We start from the raw sequence: 17,091 nt of genomic DNA, 5'->3' as shown, positions 1-17,091 counted from the left end.
CGATGATGCCCCGGCGATGATGCTCCCCCCCCCCTCCTTCCAACCCCCGTCCCCGGGCAGTCGAGCGGCGGAGGAGGATCTCTGACCTGAGCAGCAGAGGCCCGTTGGCGGGCAGCGGCCGCCATTAACAACCCCGGGCGGGCAGCGGCCGGTTGCCATGGAGAGCGGGGGCGGGGAGCGCGCTCCCGAGCGGGCGCGAGGACGGGGACGGGGACGCGCGCCACCGGCTGAGGGAAGTTGAACTGGCGGCGGCGTCTCTCCCCCCCTCACCCCACACACATCCACGGACACATCCACGGACACAATCCACGGACACATCCACGGACACATCCACGGACACATCCACGGACACATCCACGGACAGCGGCCGCCCGGCGCCGAGGGGAGGTGAGTGGTGGCCGGGCACGGGGTGGTGAGGGGGGAGTGAGTGAGTGAGTGTGGGGGGTTGGACAGACTAGATGCAGGAAGATTGTTCCCGATGTTGAGGAAGTCCAGAACTAGGGGTCACAGTTTAAGGATAAGGGGGAAATCTTTTAAAACCGAGATGAGGAAAACATTATTTTTCCCACACAGAGAGTGGTGAATCTGTGGAATTCTCTGCCACAGAGGGTAGTTGAGGCCAGTTCATTGGCTATATTTAAGAGGGAGTTAGATGTGGCCCTTGTGGCTAAGGGATCAGGGGGTATGGAGAGAAGGCAGGTACGGGATACTGAGTTGGATGATCAGCCATGATCATAGTGAATGGCGAATGGTGCAGGCTCGAAGGGCCGAATGGCCTACTCCTGCACCTATTTTCTATGTTTCTATGTCTATGGGAGAGAGTGAGTGAGGGGGGGGGGGGGGGTTGGTTGGTGATGTGTGGGTAGGAAGTGAGGGGAGCAATGAGTGTGGGCAATGAGGGGGGAGTGTGGGCAGTGAAGGGGAGAGGCAGTGGGCAAGAGGGAGTTTGGGCAGTGGGTGGGTATTGAGGCAGGTAGTGTGGGCAGTGGGAGGGGAATGTGGGTGAAGGAGGGGAGTGTAGGGGGTGTGGGCAAGTGGGGAGGGGGAGTGTAGGCAAGAGGGAGTGGGGGGAGGGTGAGGGGGGAGTGAGTGATGCGGAAGTGTGGGGAGTGGGCAAGAGGGAGTGTGGGCAAGAGGGGGGTGAGGGGGGAGGGGGGGAGTGAGTGATGCGGAAGTGTGGGGAGTGGGCAAGAGGGAGTGTGGGCAGTAGGGGCGGGGTGCGGTGGGTACTGAGGGGGCAGTGAGGGTGAGGGGGGGAGTGTGGGCAGTAAGGGGGGATGGGGGAGTGGGCAGAGCGCAGACAGTCCCCATTATAATAACCTTTGCCCCCTCCTTCACCCAAACGCACTCATTGTTCTGCATTTGGAAATATATAATTGCTGGTATTAACTTGATATTTTTAAGTTATCAATCCCCACCCCCTATGTTGTTCCCATTGCCAACGGTATTGCCACCTTCACAGCAAGCCTCTCAGTCCCACAAACCTCTCCCTCCCTGTTACCTAATTCCTTTTGGCGGAGCCACAACAGTCCAGCACAGGAACAGGCCCTTCGGCCCATAAGGTCTGTGCCAGGTTAAACTAATCTCTGCCTGTACGTGATCCATATCACTCCATTCCCTGCATACCCACGTTCCTATCTAAAAGCCTCTACAACACCACTATCGTATCTGCTTTCACCATCACCCCTGGCAGCGTGATCCAGACAACCACCAACATCTGTGTAAAAAAATCTTGCCCGGCACATCTTCTTCAAACTTTGCCCCCTCACCTTAAAGCTGTGCCTTCAAGTCTTTAGCGTTTCCACCCTGGGGGGGGGTTCTGACTGTCTTAACTAGTCATGCCTTTCATAATTTTAAATATTTCTATCAAGTCTCCCCTGAACCTTGGGTGATGTTTTGGGTCTTTTCCCCGTCCCCCACAATCAGTCAATAGACAATAGGTGCACGAGTAGGCCATTCCTCCCTTCGAGCCAGCACTGCCATTCAATGTGATCATGGCTGATCATCCCCAATCAGTACTCCGTTCCTGCCTTCTCCCCATATCCCCAGTCTGAAGAAGGGTCTCATCTTGAAACATCACCTATCAGTTTTCTTCCGAGATTCTGCCTGACCCGCTGAGTTACTCCAGCACTTTTTTGTAAGTTAGCATCTGCAGTTCCCTGTGGTGGCAAGTTAATATGTTAACTGTGGGATTTTGCTAAGCACAAATTGGCAGCTGCTTTATCAACACTATTTTTCAATAGTGCTTGAAAAATGCTTCTTTGACTGAAAAATATCTTGTGATTCTCTGAATGTTTAAGAAGGAACTGCAGATGCTGGGAAAATCGAAGGTAGACAAAAATGCTGGAGAAACTCAGCGGGTGAGGCAGCATCTATGGAGCGACCCAAAACGTCACCTATTCCTTCGCTTCATAGATGCTGCCTCACCCGCTGAGTTTCTCCAGCATTTTTGTCTACCTTGTGATTCTCTGAAAGTGATTTGTAAGGTGTTAAAGGAATGCAGGCTTTTATTTGAATGTGGGAATCGGGACCATCTTACCTTGAGAATACCATGCATGAAAATTGCCTGTCTTTATGGGGAAGCTGGATTATTGCTTCAGGAAGAAACAAGACAGATATATTGCGACAGTTAAAGACGATGACTCGGCAATCATCTCAATGATGTTTAGAGATGGGCAATAAATGTTGGCCTTGCCCGTTGCACCCGAATCCTGTAAATGATTGCTGTAAAAAATAGCGATGGGATGAGATTGATGTGGATCATAAACACGAGACTGGCTGTAATGAATGAAGCAATTTCTATGCTGCAAAACTCGTGGAGACTATTGAGTTACAGAGAATGCCTACATTGGGTGCCAATCTTGCTACTAGAAGCAATCACTGATTCAGCGAGGTTATTAAAATCCAATCTAATTATTTATTTTTGCACAAAGCTGTTTTGTGAATAGAATCTTCTTCCGAGATTCTGCCTGACCCGCTGAGTTACTCCAGCACTTTTTTGTAAATTAGCATCTGCAGTTCCCTGTGATGGCAAGTTAATATGTTAACTGTGGGATTTTGCTAAGCACAAATTGGCAGCTGCTTTATCAACACTATTTTTCAATAGTGCTTGAAAAATGCTTCTTTGACTGAAAAATATCTTGTGATTCTCTGAATGTTTAAGAAGGAACTGCAGATGCTGGGAAAATCGAAGGTAGACAAAAATGCTGGAGAAACTCAGCGGGTGAGGCAGCATCTATGGAGTGACCCAAAACGTCACCTATTCCTTCGCTTCATAGATGCTGCCTCACCCGCTGAGTTTCTCCAGCATTTTTGTCTACCTTGTGATTCTCTGAAAGTGATTTGTAAGGTGTTAAAGGAATGCAGGCTTTTAATTGAATGTGGGAATCGGGACCATCTTACCTTGAGAATAGCATGCATGAAAATTGCCTGTCTTTATGGGGAAGCTGGATTATTGCTTCAGGAAGAAACGAGACAGATATATTGCGACAGTTAAAGACGATGGCTCGGCAATCATCTCAATGATGTTTAGAGATGGGCAATAAATGTTAGCCTTGCCCGTTGCACCCGAATCCTGTAAATGGTTGCTGTAAAAAATAGCGATGGGATGAGATTGATGTGGATCATAAACACGAGACTGGCTGTAATGAATGAAGCAATTTCTATGCTGCAAAACTCGTGGAGACTATTGAGTTACAGAGAATGCCTACATTGGGTGCCAATCTTGCTACTAGAAGCAATCACTGATTCAGCGAGGTTATTAAAATCCAATCTAATTATTTATTTTTGCACAAAGCTGTGTTGTGAATAGAATCTGGCTTGTGCAATTAAAAAATATATATCAGTGCAGTGTGCTGCAGCTTAATTAAGTTCACATTAACCCGCTTTTAACTGCACACTCTTCTGTAGGCACTGCAGAGGATTTCAAAAATGTAAGTTCTGCTACCTAAATGCTTGCTTGTCCCAAGTCCCGGTCGTTGCTTGGGATCAGCCAGAGGAAGGGCACTGACTGGAAATGCCGTCTGTCTATTCCCTTCTCATACGCTGCCTGACCCACTGAGCCCCTCCAGCACTTTGTGGTTTAGATTTATTATTGTCACGAGGTACAGAGGTGAAAAGCTTTGTTTTGCCTGCCAAACAAACAGATTAGATATACCATACATTGATATGATTTGTTCAAACTCAAGTACAATAGGGCAGAGGGGAAGATACAGAGTGCAGAATAAAGTTCTCGGTACTGTAGCTCATCGGTTCCAGAGATAAAGTCCAATGTCAATAGGTAATAGGTGCAGGAGTAGGCCATTCGGCCCTTCGAGCCTGCACCGCCATTCAATGTGACCATGGCTGATCATCCCCAATCTGTACCCCATTCCTGCCTTCTCCCCATATCCCCTGACTCCGCTATTTTTAAGAGCCCTATCTATCTCTCTCTTGAAAGCATCCAGAGAACCTGCCTCCACCACCCTCTGAGGCAGAGAATTCCACAGACTTAGTGGGGTAGAGGAGAATCGAATAGTATTCTAGCTTATGGTACTGGTCTATATCTCTACCCAACCCTGGAAAGAACCAGAAACACGGGTGCTGCCTGACCCACTGGGTAACTCCAGCACTTTGTATTTTGCCTAATCAATGTTTCCTGAGCTACACCAATTCAGGATTGACAATCCTCTTTTTCTTATTAAAAATAAATAAATTCTCAAACTTGTTTTCCCTTTCCTCCATGGTCTCACACCCCCTGAACCATTATCACTGCCTCTAGCCCACAACTCTTTATGAGATCTCAGCACTCCTGGCCTCTTGAACATCTCTGAAATTAATTGCAGTGCTATTTGCAGCTGTCCTTACAGTTGTTGCGGCCTGGACTCGGGACTTCCATCCTTAACCCTATTATAGATCTGAAGAAGGGTCTCGTCCCAGAAAATCACGGATTCCTTCTCTCCAGAGATGCTGCCTGTCCCACTGAGTAACTCCAGCACATTGTGTCTATCTTCCGTGTAAACGGCATCTGCAGTTCCTTCTTACACTTAACCCTATTATGTTATTTTCCAACAATCCAGTAAGCTGGCCACCTCGTGTTTGCAGCATTTTAGTTTGCAGTTCACCTCGGCCAAGCTTTTAACTGGCTGTTCTAATCCTTTAATGTGATCAGACTTTTGTCTTGAAGTGTTATAGCCCTGTCCCACGGTACGAGTTCATTCCAAGAGCTCTCCCGAGTTTAAAAAAAATCAAACTCGTGGTAAGCACGGAGAATGAACGTAGCGGGTACGTCGGAGCTCGTGGACGTCTCTTAGCGCTTACGGCAGGTACTCGGGAAGACTCGCTAATGGCAGGTAAGCACGGGAAGCCTCGTGAAGATTTTTCTACATGATGAAAAATGTACACGAGAGCCCCGAGTACCGATGAGTGGCCATTATCGTAAATCTCCGTGTTCGAATCTGGGCAAACTCAGGAGAACTCTTGGAACCCCCCCCCATCCACATTAACGGGATGGAGGTGGAACGTGTTTCTAGCTTCAGGTTCCTGGGAGTCAACATCTCCCATGACCTCTCTTGGACCCACAATACCTCTACTCTGATCAAGAAGGCTCATCAGCGTCTCTTCTTCCTGAGGAGACTGAAGAAGGTCCATCTGTCTCCTCAGATCCTGGTGAACATCTACCGCTGCACCATCGAGAGCATCCTTACCAACTGCATCACAGTATGGTATGGCAACTGCTCTGTCTCCGACCGGAAGGCACTGCAGAGGGTGGTGAAAATTGCCCAACGCATCACCGGTTCCACGCTCCCCTCCATTGAGTCTGTCCAAAGCAAGCGCTGTCTGCGGAGGGCGCTCAGCATCGCCAAGGACTGCTCTCACCCCAACCATGGACTGTTTACCCTCCTACCATCCGGGAGGCGCTATAGGTCTCTCCGTTGCTGAACCAGCAGGTCGAGGAACAGCTTCTTTCCGGCGGCTGTCACTCTACTAAACAACGTACCTCGGTGACTGCCAATCCCCCCCCCCCCGACACTTATTATTTATTTTTTATTCAAATCGTTTGCTATGTCGCTCTTCAAGGGAGATGCTAAATGCATTTCGTTGTCTCTGTACTGTACACTGACAATGACAATTAAAATTGAATCTGAATATGAATCTGAATCTGAACTCGTACCGTGGGACAGGGCTTTTATTTTGCAATATAAATGGATGTTGCCGTGGATCAGACTCGCAACACTTAATTGTAGAAATAAAGAACTGCAGACGCTGGTTTACAAAAGAAAGCATCGAGTGCTGGAGTCGCAGCATCTCAGGAGAAATTAATAGGAGAAGGGTCGCAACCTGAAACATTGCCTACGCATGTTCTCCAGAGATGTTGCCTGACCCACTGAGTTACTCTAGCACTCAGTGTCTTCAGGAGTTAATTGATTCTCTTTACTTCTGGTAGATGGGGACCTGATTCCAGACTTGATTTCTACATTGTCAAGAAGATGGATTATTCCCCAGTGCCGACCCCCGCCCCTTTTGCAGAGATTGTGATTTTTGTCTGTTTACTGTCTGCTGATGAATTGGTTTGAGCAGAGAGCGGCATTGAATACTGCACAATAATCTCTGTATTATGTTGGCTCTAATTGTGAAGGGTGCCCATGTCTCTCTGAGAGAGGTGGGGGGTGGGGGGAGGGATTTTGTGAACAATGCAGCCAAAGTCAATAGGCTAGTTTAACAGCTGAAAGACGTGCTGTCTGGCTGAAATTAAATGTTTTAATTTTGGAATGGAGCTGGGGATTTGGCTACTAACCTGCAAAGACGAGGCACTAAATCTTCCAATTGGAAAGGCAGCAGCTTTAAAAGAAGTTGGTTTCTGGTTGTCTTTGAAAAGTTTATCAGTGTTTTGCTATTTGTTTATGGAGGGTTTTTGGTTTCCCGTGGAGATGCCTATCCTTGTGCAGTCTCTTGGTTCTTGTTCTTGGTTTCTTGGTCCTCCAAAATATTCCAAATAGAATTTATACTGGAGGTGGGAATCCACAGGACATCAGCTTTCTGTACACAGCTGATCCAATACACCAGTGTCTGTTGAATGGCCTAAGCACTGGTTTACTGCGCTGCCTCTGTCTGCCTAGGAATATGAATCCTTTTCTATACTCGTTGGTATCTTTTGATCACCTGTGATTCTAACTGACGTTGACGTTTAGGGTGGCACGGTGGTGCAGCAGGTAGAGTTGCTGCCTCACAGCACCAGAGACCCGGGTTCGATCCTGACTACGGATGCTGTCTGTACGGAGTTTGTCCGTTCTCCCCGTGACCTGCGTGGGTTTTCTCTGGGTGCTCCAGTTTCCTCACACACTCCAAAGATTTACAGGTCTGTAGGCTAATTTGCTTGGTATAATTGTAAATTGACCCTAGTGTGTGTAGGATAGTGTTGGTGTTCGGGGATTGTTGGTCGGTGCAGACTCGGTGGGCCGAAGGGCCTGTTTCCGCGTTGTGTCTCTCAACTAAAGTAAAGTAAAGAAGTTGGAACAAAATGACACGAGTAATGCCAATATTCTCAGTGTATATTTGCAGAACGTGAGGGAGAAAGTTGCTTTTAAATATCACTTTTTAACTGGAATTCTGTTCTTGTTATATGCTGAATCATCAGTTGCAGTAGACTTAGATGTTGCTGAGGCAATGGTGTTGAGCAGCCAAAAGCTGGGGGATTTGCTGTGGAGTCAGTCAATCTGCTGACTTTGACAGTCTATGTACTACTGCTGTAATCCGGTTAAATTTAAAAGCACAAATGCAATTTCTACTTAAAATTGCAATCGCAATACTTGTGATGCACAAAACGAACGGTTGGAGGAATTCAGTGGGACAACATTTGTGCCGTTGACTGTTCACTCCCTCCACAGATGCTGACTGACCCGCTAAGTTCCTCCATCACTTTGAGTTTTGCTCCAGATTATAGCATATACGGTCTGTTGTGTCTCCGTGATATTTCTGATGTTTGTAGGAAGGAACTGCAGATGCAGGTTTAAACCGAAGATAGACACAAAAAGCCCAAATAACTCAGTGGGCCAGGCAGCTTCTCTGGAGAAAAGGAATAGGTGACTTTTCAGGTCAAGTCCCTTTTCAGACGGCGGCATAGAGAGATATTTGTTTGTACCTTTTGGCAGAGGCATGGTTCAAAGTGATGTTTTAGTTAAGGTGAATTATGCAATTAAAAGGGGAGTCCATAACCTGCCGATGTATTCCTCCTTGTCCATAGACCTGCAATCCTATTCAGCATTGATTTACCTAGCTCAGAAATTGGTCACTAGGTGAGAAATACTTCCTGTAAAACCAATATTGTGGTTTTTGTGGAAGGTATGCGTGTTACTATTACAATCTTTTAAAAAGTTAAAACCAGTTTTTCACATGTTGATTCATCATGACTTTCTTTAGATTTTTTAAACACTTTTGAAATGTTTAATATTTGAGCTCTACCTTTTTGATATCGTTTTTTAGAAATTTGCTCTCAGCAAAATGGTTAAAATATTAATTTAGAAAGCGTGCATTTTACTTACTGGCTTTCGTTCTGTGAGAGTTATTGACTGTGTTTGGGTGTAAAACCTACCTAGTGAGTTTGATACCGATTGCCATTGCTCCTTTTGTGCCAGTGCTTGTACACAAGTGGGGGAGTTGTTGCGGAGGAGATCCATGTCACGGAGGTTGCCAGGTCTTGTGGTCACTAGCGAATGTACTGATGGGTCAGTTACACTCTCAACTCCTGTTCCAGTCTGTCCTCTCCACTGACAGTCCAGGAGCAGACAGCTCAACCCCGTTGGTGCCTAATGCCCCTGTCCCACTTAGGAAACCTGAACGGAAACCTCAGGAGACGTTGTGCCCCACCCAAGGTTTCCGTGCGGTTCCCAGAGGTAATGTGTCAGTCTCCCTACCTGCTTCCACTACCTGCAACCTCCGGCAACCACCTGCAGCCTCCGGGAACCGCACGGAAACCTTGGGTGGGGCACAAAGTCTCCAGAGGTTTCCGTTCAGGTTTCCTAAGTGGGACAGGGGCATTCGACACAAAATGCTAGAGTAACTCAGCGGGACAGGCAGCATCTCTGGATAGAAGGAATGGGAGACACTTCAGGTCGAGATCCTTCTTCAGACTGAACAAGGGTCTTGCTTATATCCAGTGAACGATCATTGCTTTGTTGACCAGAACATTCTGGCCAAAACACAAAGTACTGGAGGAACTCGGCGGCTCAGGCCTCATCTGCGGAGGGAGATGGACTCGGAATGTTTCAGGTTGGGAATACCACATCAGGATTCTTCAGAGGATCATGACTTGAAACATTTTCTACCCATTCCTTCCACAGTTACTGTCTGACTCGCAGAGTTTCTCCAGCACTTTGTTTATTGCTCAGATTTGCAGCAGCTGCAGTATCTTACATCCCCACAACATTCAGACCATTGTTCTTCTTTTATGGATGAGTATCTCAGCTGTTGAAACGATGCAGTGAATAGATAGCTCTCTCGCTCTCTCTCGGATGGCCGAAGGCAATCAGCCCCTTAAACCATTAACAAACTAAATACAGAATGATCTTATTTGTTCCTCAAAGCTTTTGATGTGCCATTTGATGCCTCTCCGTAATAATCAAGTGAGCTAAGTCAAATGTTTCAACCAAACCAGTATCCAAAGCATTTTGGAAATGAGAATTCCAGATTTGCAATACCCTTTCAGTGTGAAAAATGTTTGTAGCTGATTGCTCTTCTGAACTGGTTAGCTCTACGTATATAACATGGTCTCGTGGCTCTGTGTTCTTCTATCAGAGAAAATAGTTTCTGCCCCAAGCTTATGAGATCTACCAATTTAGTTTACATTGCTCCTCTGTCTTCTGTGAAACTGGCACTGCTTCTTTTGATGGGAGTATCGAGCCTGAGGGGCATATCATAAATCTACAGCTGGGTGGGGGGAAGGCTGTCTGAAGAAGGGTCTCAACCCGAAACGTCACCTATTCCTTCGCTCCTAACCCGCTGAGTTTCTCCAGCATTTTTGTCTACCTTCTTATAAATCTAAAGCTAGCTCATTTGGAAGACCAAGATGATATGGAACATAGAACTGTCCAGTGCAGCACAGGAATAGGCTCTTTGGTCCACAATGTAGGTGCCAAACTTGACTGTACATGATCCTTACCCCTCCATTCCCTACATATCCATGTGTTTATCTATAAGTCTTAGGGTTTGCGACTTCAGTAACTTGCAGTATTAATTCCTTCTTTATTGATGCAAGTTGATATAAATGGTAAAAACGTAAAGCCTCTATGTGCCCCTATGTGGAAGCATGGTTTGTACATTACACTATTCAGGGAAGTATGTAATATCAGGAATGTGGGGAGAAGATAGAAGGGGGGGGGGGGGGGGGGAGAAGAGGGGGGAGAAGAGGGGAATAGCTGGATTAATCCTGCAGACAGCCAGTGTGAATATGTTGCATGAATGACCATCTGTGCTATACCATTCTGTCATCTTCAGTTGCACCATGACCACTTATTCTTGTTGCAGTAATCATTACTCTACTTGTTGGGGTTGTGTGCAATCTCCAGGGCCTGTTGCACGTTACATTACATGGCGCAGTGTCGTTCTTGATCTTTCCTTGTGTCCAATCTAAAATTATCCCATCACATTCTTCATTGTTAGAAAGCTTGCTCCTGTGTTTACACATGCAAAATGAATGAGCCCTCTTTACTGCACCTTAGCAGGCCCTGGAGATAACCTAACTAATGGTGTCTTGTACTCTGCCATCAATACTTGTTACGCTTGTTTAAATCATTACATTGACAAAATGAAAGTGGTGTGCTTCACACATTTTAGGTTAATTAGCTTAACAAGTCGGGAGGCTTGCGTGAGAGTTATTGACATGTTGAGTTAATGGAGAGTAGAATGGGTCGGCAAAAAGCCCAACGTGCTGCTTAGAAGTGGCCAAAGATTTCAGCTGGTAGACAAAAATGCTGGAGAAACTCAGCGGGTGAGGCAGCATCTATGCAGCGAAGGAAATAGGCAACGGTTCGGGTCGGGTGAAGAAGGGTCTCGAACCGAAATGTTACCTATTTCCTTCGCTCCATAGATGTTGCCCTACACGCTGAGTTTCTCCAGCATTTAGGTCTACCTTCGATTTTCCAGCATCTGCAGTTCCTTCTTAAAGATTTCACCTGTGCACATGCAGGTAGAAATCCCCAAATCCGACATGCAGAATCCTGACCACTGGTCTATGGATCCTTGCTTTTATTCAAACATTGTATGCCTGTTGCATTTGATATCTTTGAGGTTGTATCTCTCCTGCTACTATGCCTTAATTCATAGAATAAGTTGTTGTAACTCATTGGAGATCTAGGTGGATAGGTCAGGTTTGGAGGGATATGGACGATAGGTCAGGTTTGGAAGGATATGGACCAAACGCGTGCAGGTGTGACTAGTGTAGATGGGACATTGTTGGCCGGTGTGGGAACGTTGAGCCGAAGGGCCTGTTTCCACACTGTATCACTCTGTGAATCCATCCGTTCAGTAGCACAACAGGCTTTATTTAGGCCAAACCAACAGCACAAAGCTGCTGTATCTTTTTTTTAAACATAACACCATGTGATGGGATTTGAAGGCTCACATGGTAATCAACAGCTAGCTGGAAAGTCGCAGCTTGCTCTCTCTCCCCTTAGGTACGTGAATCATACACTTGATAACTCCTGGTTACACTGTCTGGCAAACAATTCTGGTTAACCTGTAATCCTTGATTGACTTCACTGTCTTTTAACTGACAGTGGGTATTCATTATAATTTCACCACAGATTGAAGTTTGGCTCTGATCTATTTTTATTTTTTCATTCAATCTTTAGTGTAAAATCTACGATCTGGCACCTTTTTAATCATGTATAGGAAGATAGACACAAAATGCTGGAGTAACTTAGCGGGCAGGCAGCGTCTCTGGAGAGAAGGTATGGGTGACGTTTCAGGTCGAGTCCTTCCTTCAGACTGAAGAAGGGTCTCGACCTGAAACATCATCTTTTTAATCATCCCTATCGTGCAGTGAAATATAATGTGGGAAAATGTGAGCTCATCCACTTTGGTAGAAGAGAAATGGAAAGGTGAATTAGATTTTTAACTGGACAGGTGACGTCTGTGGTTGGGACCCTTTGTCAGACTTGTTGTCCTTGCCAATTTAATTTTGTACTTTAACTTTGCAATTGACAACGTGCCCAAGGATTTCCTGCACTTTATTGCACATGAATGGTATTGCCAGTTACTGAGGTTTATGCCATGTGAATGCTGAGAGTCATGAATTCATTACGTGGGGATAATTATAGTCCATCGCATGATCTCATGGGTAGGATATATTGTGGAATCTTGAGTAATTTAATTGGATTGAGGATCAAATGATTCCTCTTGGGCAAGTTGTATAAGAAATATTTTTAATGTTAGTGAACTTAATGCAGACAATTGACTTGAACAGTTCAGGACGTGGTGTAATATTAACCGCTGGGAAGTGGAGGAATCGGGAGCATTCCAGGGGATGGAATTAAGATCAATGACCTCACTGCGCCAGAGACCCGGGTTCGATCCCGACTACGGGTGCTCTCTGTACGGGGTTAGTACGTTCTGCCTATGACCGGGTGGGTTTTCTCTAAGATCTTTGGTTTCCTCCCACACTCCAAAGACGTACAGGTTTGTAGGTTAATCGGCCTCTGTTAATTACCCCTGGTGTGCTGGGAGTGGATGCAAAAGTGGGATAACATAGAACATGTGTCAATGGGTGATCGATGGTTGGCGTGGAAGCTGTGGGCTGAAGGGCCTGTTTCCTGGCTGCATCTCTATTTGAATTTTTTAAAATTCAATCTTTAGTGTCTAGTCTACAATCTGTCACCTTTTTGTTTATCATCCCTACTGTGCAGCCAGCACATAATATATTCTAATATAATAACATGTCCCAAGGCGTTTGCGGTAAGTGAAGGTGGGTTTAGAATTAGAAGACGTGGGAAAAGCAACCGACGGAGGAACCCATGAGAAACGATGCAGGAGATGGAGGGATTTAGGGAGCATCTTGCAGTGTTTAACGTCTTCACTGGCTTGACACATATAGAGAAAATGGTTAAAGTTAAGGTCGCTCAAAAGGTCAGAACTCTAGGAACACAAGATCTCAGTGCTTTGAGGAGCAGGAGGAAAGAGGTCCATTATGGATTTAAAACGTCACAGCACTGCTTATCCGGGAGTTAATGTGAGCTAGCGAGCATTACAGTGATGGGGGGGATGAGACTTGACGTGCAAGTTAGGACACAGACAAACAGAGCTTACCGCAATAACCTAGCTGACCTCCCGGTGGCTCAGCACTTCAACTCCCCCTCCCACTCCGCCTCTGACCTCTCTGTCCTGGGTCTCCTCCATGGCCACAGCGAGCAGCACCGGAAATTGGAGGAACAGCACCTCATATTCCGTTTGGGGAGTCTGCACCCCGGGGGCATGAACATCGACTTCTCCCAATTCTGTTAGCCCTTGCTGTCTCCTCCCCTTCCTCAGCTCCCCTGCTGTCTCCTCCCACCCTCCAGCCTTCCGGCTACTCCTCCTTTTCCCTTTCTTGTCCCCACCCACCCCCACCCCTGATCAGTCTGAAGAAGGGTTTCGGCCCGAAACGTTGCCTATTTCCTTCGCTCCATAGATGCTGCTGCACCCGCTGAGTTTCTCCAGCTTTTCTGTGTAACCTTCGATTCTCCAGCATCTGCAGTTCCCTCTTTAACAGAGCTTACAGAAAGCCTTGTCATGTCCAATAGGTCAACATTCCTCTGAAAACAAATAGGGATATTAATTTTCAATTGACGATTCCATCCTGGTGACTCAAGGGAGAAAAAAATCCTACCTTACTAGTCATGTGAATCAAAGGTGAATAACTTCAAAGTCGTGCTAGCATGTAGTAGCACCAGAGAGGCAGCCCCGGGGCACAAAGGTGGGCGGGGAGGAGAGGGGCGTTGGTTGCTGGTTGACCAAGGAAGGCGATGGCTGGAGGCAGCATCAGCCTGGAGCTTGCTTGCCTGGATAACAACTGGAGCATGGACTGGACTTGGAAAATGGTACCAAAACATGACGCCTCTTGCATGCGGGCTCAGTAGACTATTTCTGTACAATGGGGGATGGCTTGGCAACAATCAACTGCGTTGTTTGTAAGAAAAGAATTTCACCGTACATTTGCACTTTGCCCTAAAGCACCATTGTTTAGTTTAATTTAGCGATACTGCTTGGAAACAGGCCCTTCGGCCCAACAGGTCCATGCTGACCCACGATTCCCACACATTAATGCAATCCTACACTCACTAGGGCCAATTTACATTTATACCAAGCCAATTAACCTAAACCAGAGCACTAGGAGGAAACCCACACAGTCACAGTAAGAACATGCAAACTCCACACTGACAGCACCCGACGTGAGGATCAAACCCAGGTGCGTGGCACTGTAAAACAGCGGCTCTATCTGCTGTGCTGTCCATGAAGTAATTTCACCCTTGCAGAATTCACAAGTCACAGCCCAAGTACATGGAATAAACATAATACCCTGTTTGTAAAATTTAACACAATAAATACCGTCTATAAAATATATATGGAATAGAATTCACTCTCTCAGAATTTGTCAGGTAAAAGAGTAAACAATGCAAAATGTACTTCTTTTCAATGTGTTCCTTGATGCATGTACAGTTGTAACAGAAATTCAAAGATGCAGTGTGGCTGATAATTAATTTGCAATTTCTTAAGGGAGCCTCCAGTCTCAGCTGTGTGTCAGTGGGTGGCTCTTTTACCTTGGCATCACAAGGTTTCATGTTCCCGAGACTTGACCACAAGCTGCTGCAGGACTGGGGGAGTGAATAAATGATAAACTGAGCTTGTATACGCTGTCCCCTAGACGGTGGAAGTACAAGATGCCGTGGGATTATATTTTTGTGGAGCGTGGAGCTCTCATTGCCAATATGAATTCTTGGATTCGCATCACTGAAATGATCTGGCCATTATCACACAGTTTGTGGGGGCAGGCTGCAAAATAGTTGTAGCCTATCTTTTCATTGTGTCTCTTGTGTAGAACGTCCCAAGAGAATACACAAGTTGTTTTTTTTAAACGGGTTTCCCTGTATTACTGAGTGTTCTGTTTGCCAACTTTCACTATAATACCATTGACTTTTTGGGGAAAATATGAGCTCAATTTATGAGGGTTTTTTTCCCCCACTATAAGGATCAAAGCCTGCTGACAGAATAAAGGGGCAATTGAAATTCTAGTCCAGCAGAGCCCATTATTTTGTTGACAGCTGTGTCAATACAGACGGCAATCTACTCGAGGTACAGCTGCCTAGGTGAGTGAGGCTGGGGAAGAGGGTGGGCAAAACTGATGGGGGAAGAGGCCATGGAGTGGAGAAAGATTGAGGGGGGGGGGGGGCAGCCTGGTGAAGGTGGCATGGTCTACAAGGGAATGTTCTGGGGGGGGGGGGGGGGGGGGGGGGGGGGTTCTTCTAGAGATGCTGCCTGTCCTGCTGAGTTACTCCAGCATTTTGTGTCTATCTTAGGTTTCTCTTGAATGTTTGCTGTGCCCTGAGAAGATATGCTATGTATGCCAAGAGTCAAGAGTGTTTTATTGTCGTTTGCCCTGAAACAGAACAATCAAATTCTTACTTGCAGCAGCACAACAGATATGTAAACATAGTACTCTGTAAACACCAAAGGTAGATAAAAATGCTGGAGAAAGTTAGCGAGTGAGGCAGCATCTATGGAGCGATGGAATAGGTGACGTTTCGGGTCGAGACCCTCGGGTCTCGACCCGGAACGTCACCTATTCCTTCGCTCCATAGATGCTGCTTCACCCGCTAAGTTTCTCCAGCATATTTATCTACCTTCGATTTTTCCAGCATCTGCAGTTCCTTCTTAAACACTCTGTAAAAGCCATGCGTTTTTATGCTTTTAATTAGTTTAATCTTTCATTGTTGTGAAACTATATGCTATTATTTACAGTGCAAAAATTGACCATATCGGCGGATTTTAATGGGTCCGCTTTGCTGGATGCCATGGTAAGCGCTTACCTGCACTTCACCACGTGTACTCCAGTTGGCGTTGCGTGGCAACAGTACGGGTCACGGGTCGTGACCTCAACTACCATGCAACCTCCCTATAACCTCTTTTGTAAATTGAAGGATCCTTGTACTTCCTCTGATCGTTAGTCAAAGTCTCTGCAGGTGACAATTACACAACGTGATGGTTCTTCACACGTTCATAAGTGATAGGAGCAGAATTAGGCCGTTCAGCCCATCAAGTCTTTGCCATTCAATCATGGCTGATCTATCACTCCCTCTCAAGCCCATTCTCCTGCCTTCTCCTCATAACCTCGGACAGCCGTACTAATCAAGAATCCTTCTCTGCCTTAAATATATCCACTGACTTGGCCTCCAGGGCCGTCTGTGGCAATGAATTCCACAGATTCGCCACTCTCTGACTAAAGATATTCCTCCTCATCTTCTTCCCAAAGGAATGTCCTTTTATTCTGACACTGTGACTGGACCTAGACATTCCCACAAGTGGAAACACCAGCCCCATACCCACTCTATCCAGAATTGATGCATTTCTTCTGCCTCTTAAGTTTGGTGCTGGAGTTTTGTTCTACTTTAGTCACGGGAGCATGTTGGGACACTGAAAGGTTTATGAAAGTGATACAAATAATTACAAATTTAATAATTCAGTACATTACAATTTTTGTGTAGTACCATTTTGTGTCCCATCTGTACGCATATTTCAAAAAAGTAAAGAATGTAATTGTAAACTTGTTCCATTCATGGGAATGTTATGGAGGTGACATTATCCTGTATCTGTAACAACAGTTTCCAGTTTAAGAGGTTGTTGTTCAGATGACATTCATATCCAAACTTCATTCTCATGGGTGTTGGGAATGAAAACCCTTTGCTTTGTGTAGCCGCTCCTATCTGCAAAAAATGACACAAAGTGCTGGAGTAACTTAGCGGGGCAGATGGCATCTGTGGAGAACATGGATAGGTGACGTTTCACAGAGTGCTGGAGTAACTCAGCGGGTCAGGCAGCATCTGTGGAGAACATAGATAGGTGACGTTTCACAGAGTGCTGGAGTAA

At 46.0% G+C, this 17,091-nt stretch overlaps 1 protein-coding gene across 3 annotated transcripts in view; it reads left to right on the top strand.

The window, feature by feature from the left end:
* Nucleotides 1-288: 288 nt before the first annotated feature.
* LOC129693509 (afadin- and alpha-actinin-binding protein A-like) overlaps nt 289-17,091 on the top strand; it is a 54,069-nt gene continuing 37,266 nt past the window's right edge. For all 3 annotated transcript variants that reach the window (XM_055630320.1, XM_055630321.1, XM_055630319.1), the window contains exon 1: nt 289-387. The gene's annotated coding sequence lies outside the window, so the exon portion shown is untranslated. The remainder of the gene's footprint in view (nt 388-17,091) is intronic.

This window comes from Leucoraja erinacea, unplaced genomic scaffold (genome assembly GCF_028641065.1).
Source record: "Leucoraja erinacea ecotype New England unplaced genomic scaffold, Leri_hhj_1 Leri_317S, whole genome shotgun sequence".
Lineage (NCBI taxonomy): Eukaryota > Metazoa > Chordata > Chondrichthyes > Rajiformes > Rajidae > Leucoraja > Leucoraja erinaceus.
Note: the sequence above shows the minus strand (reverse complement) of the source record. Positions and strands in the feature narration are given on the sequence as shown.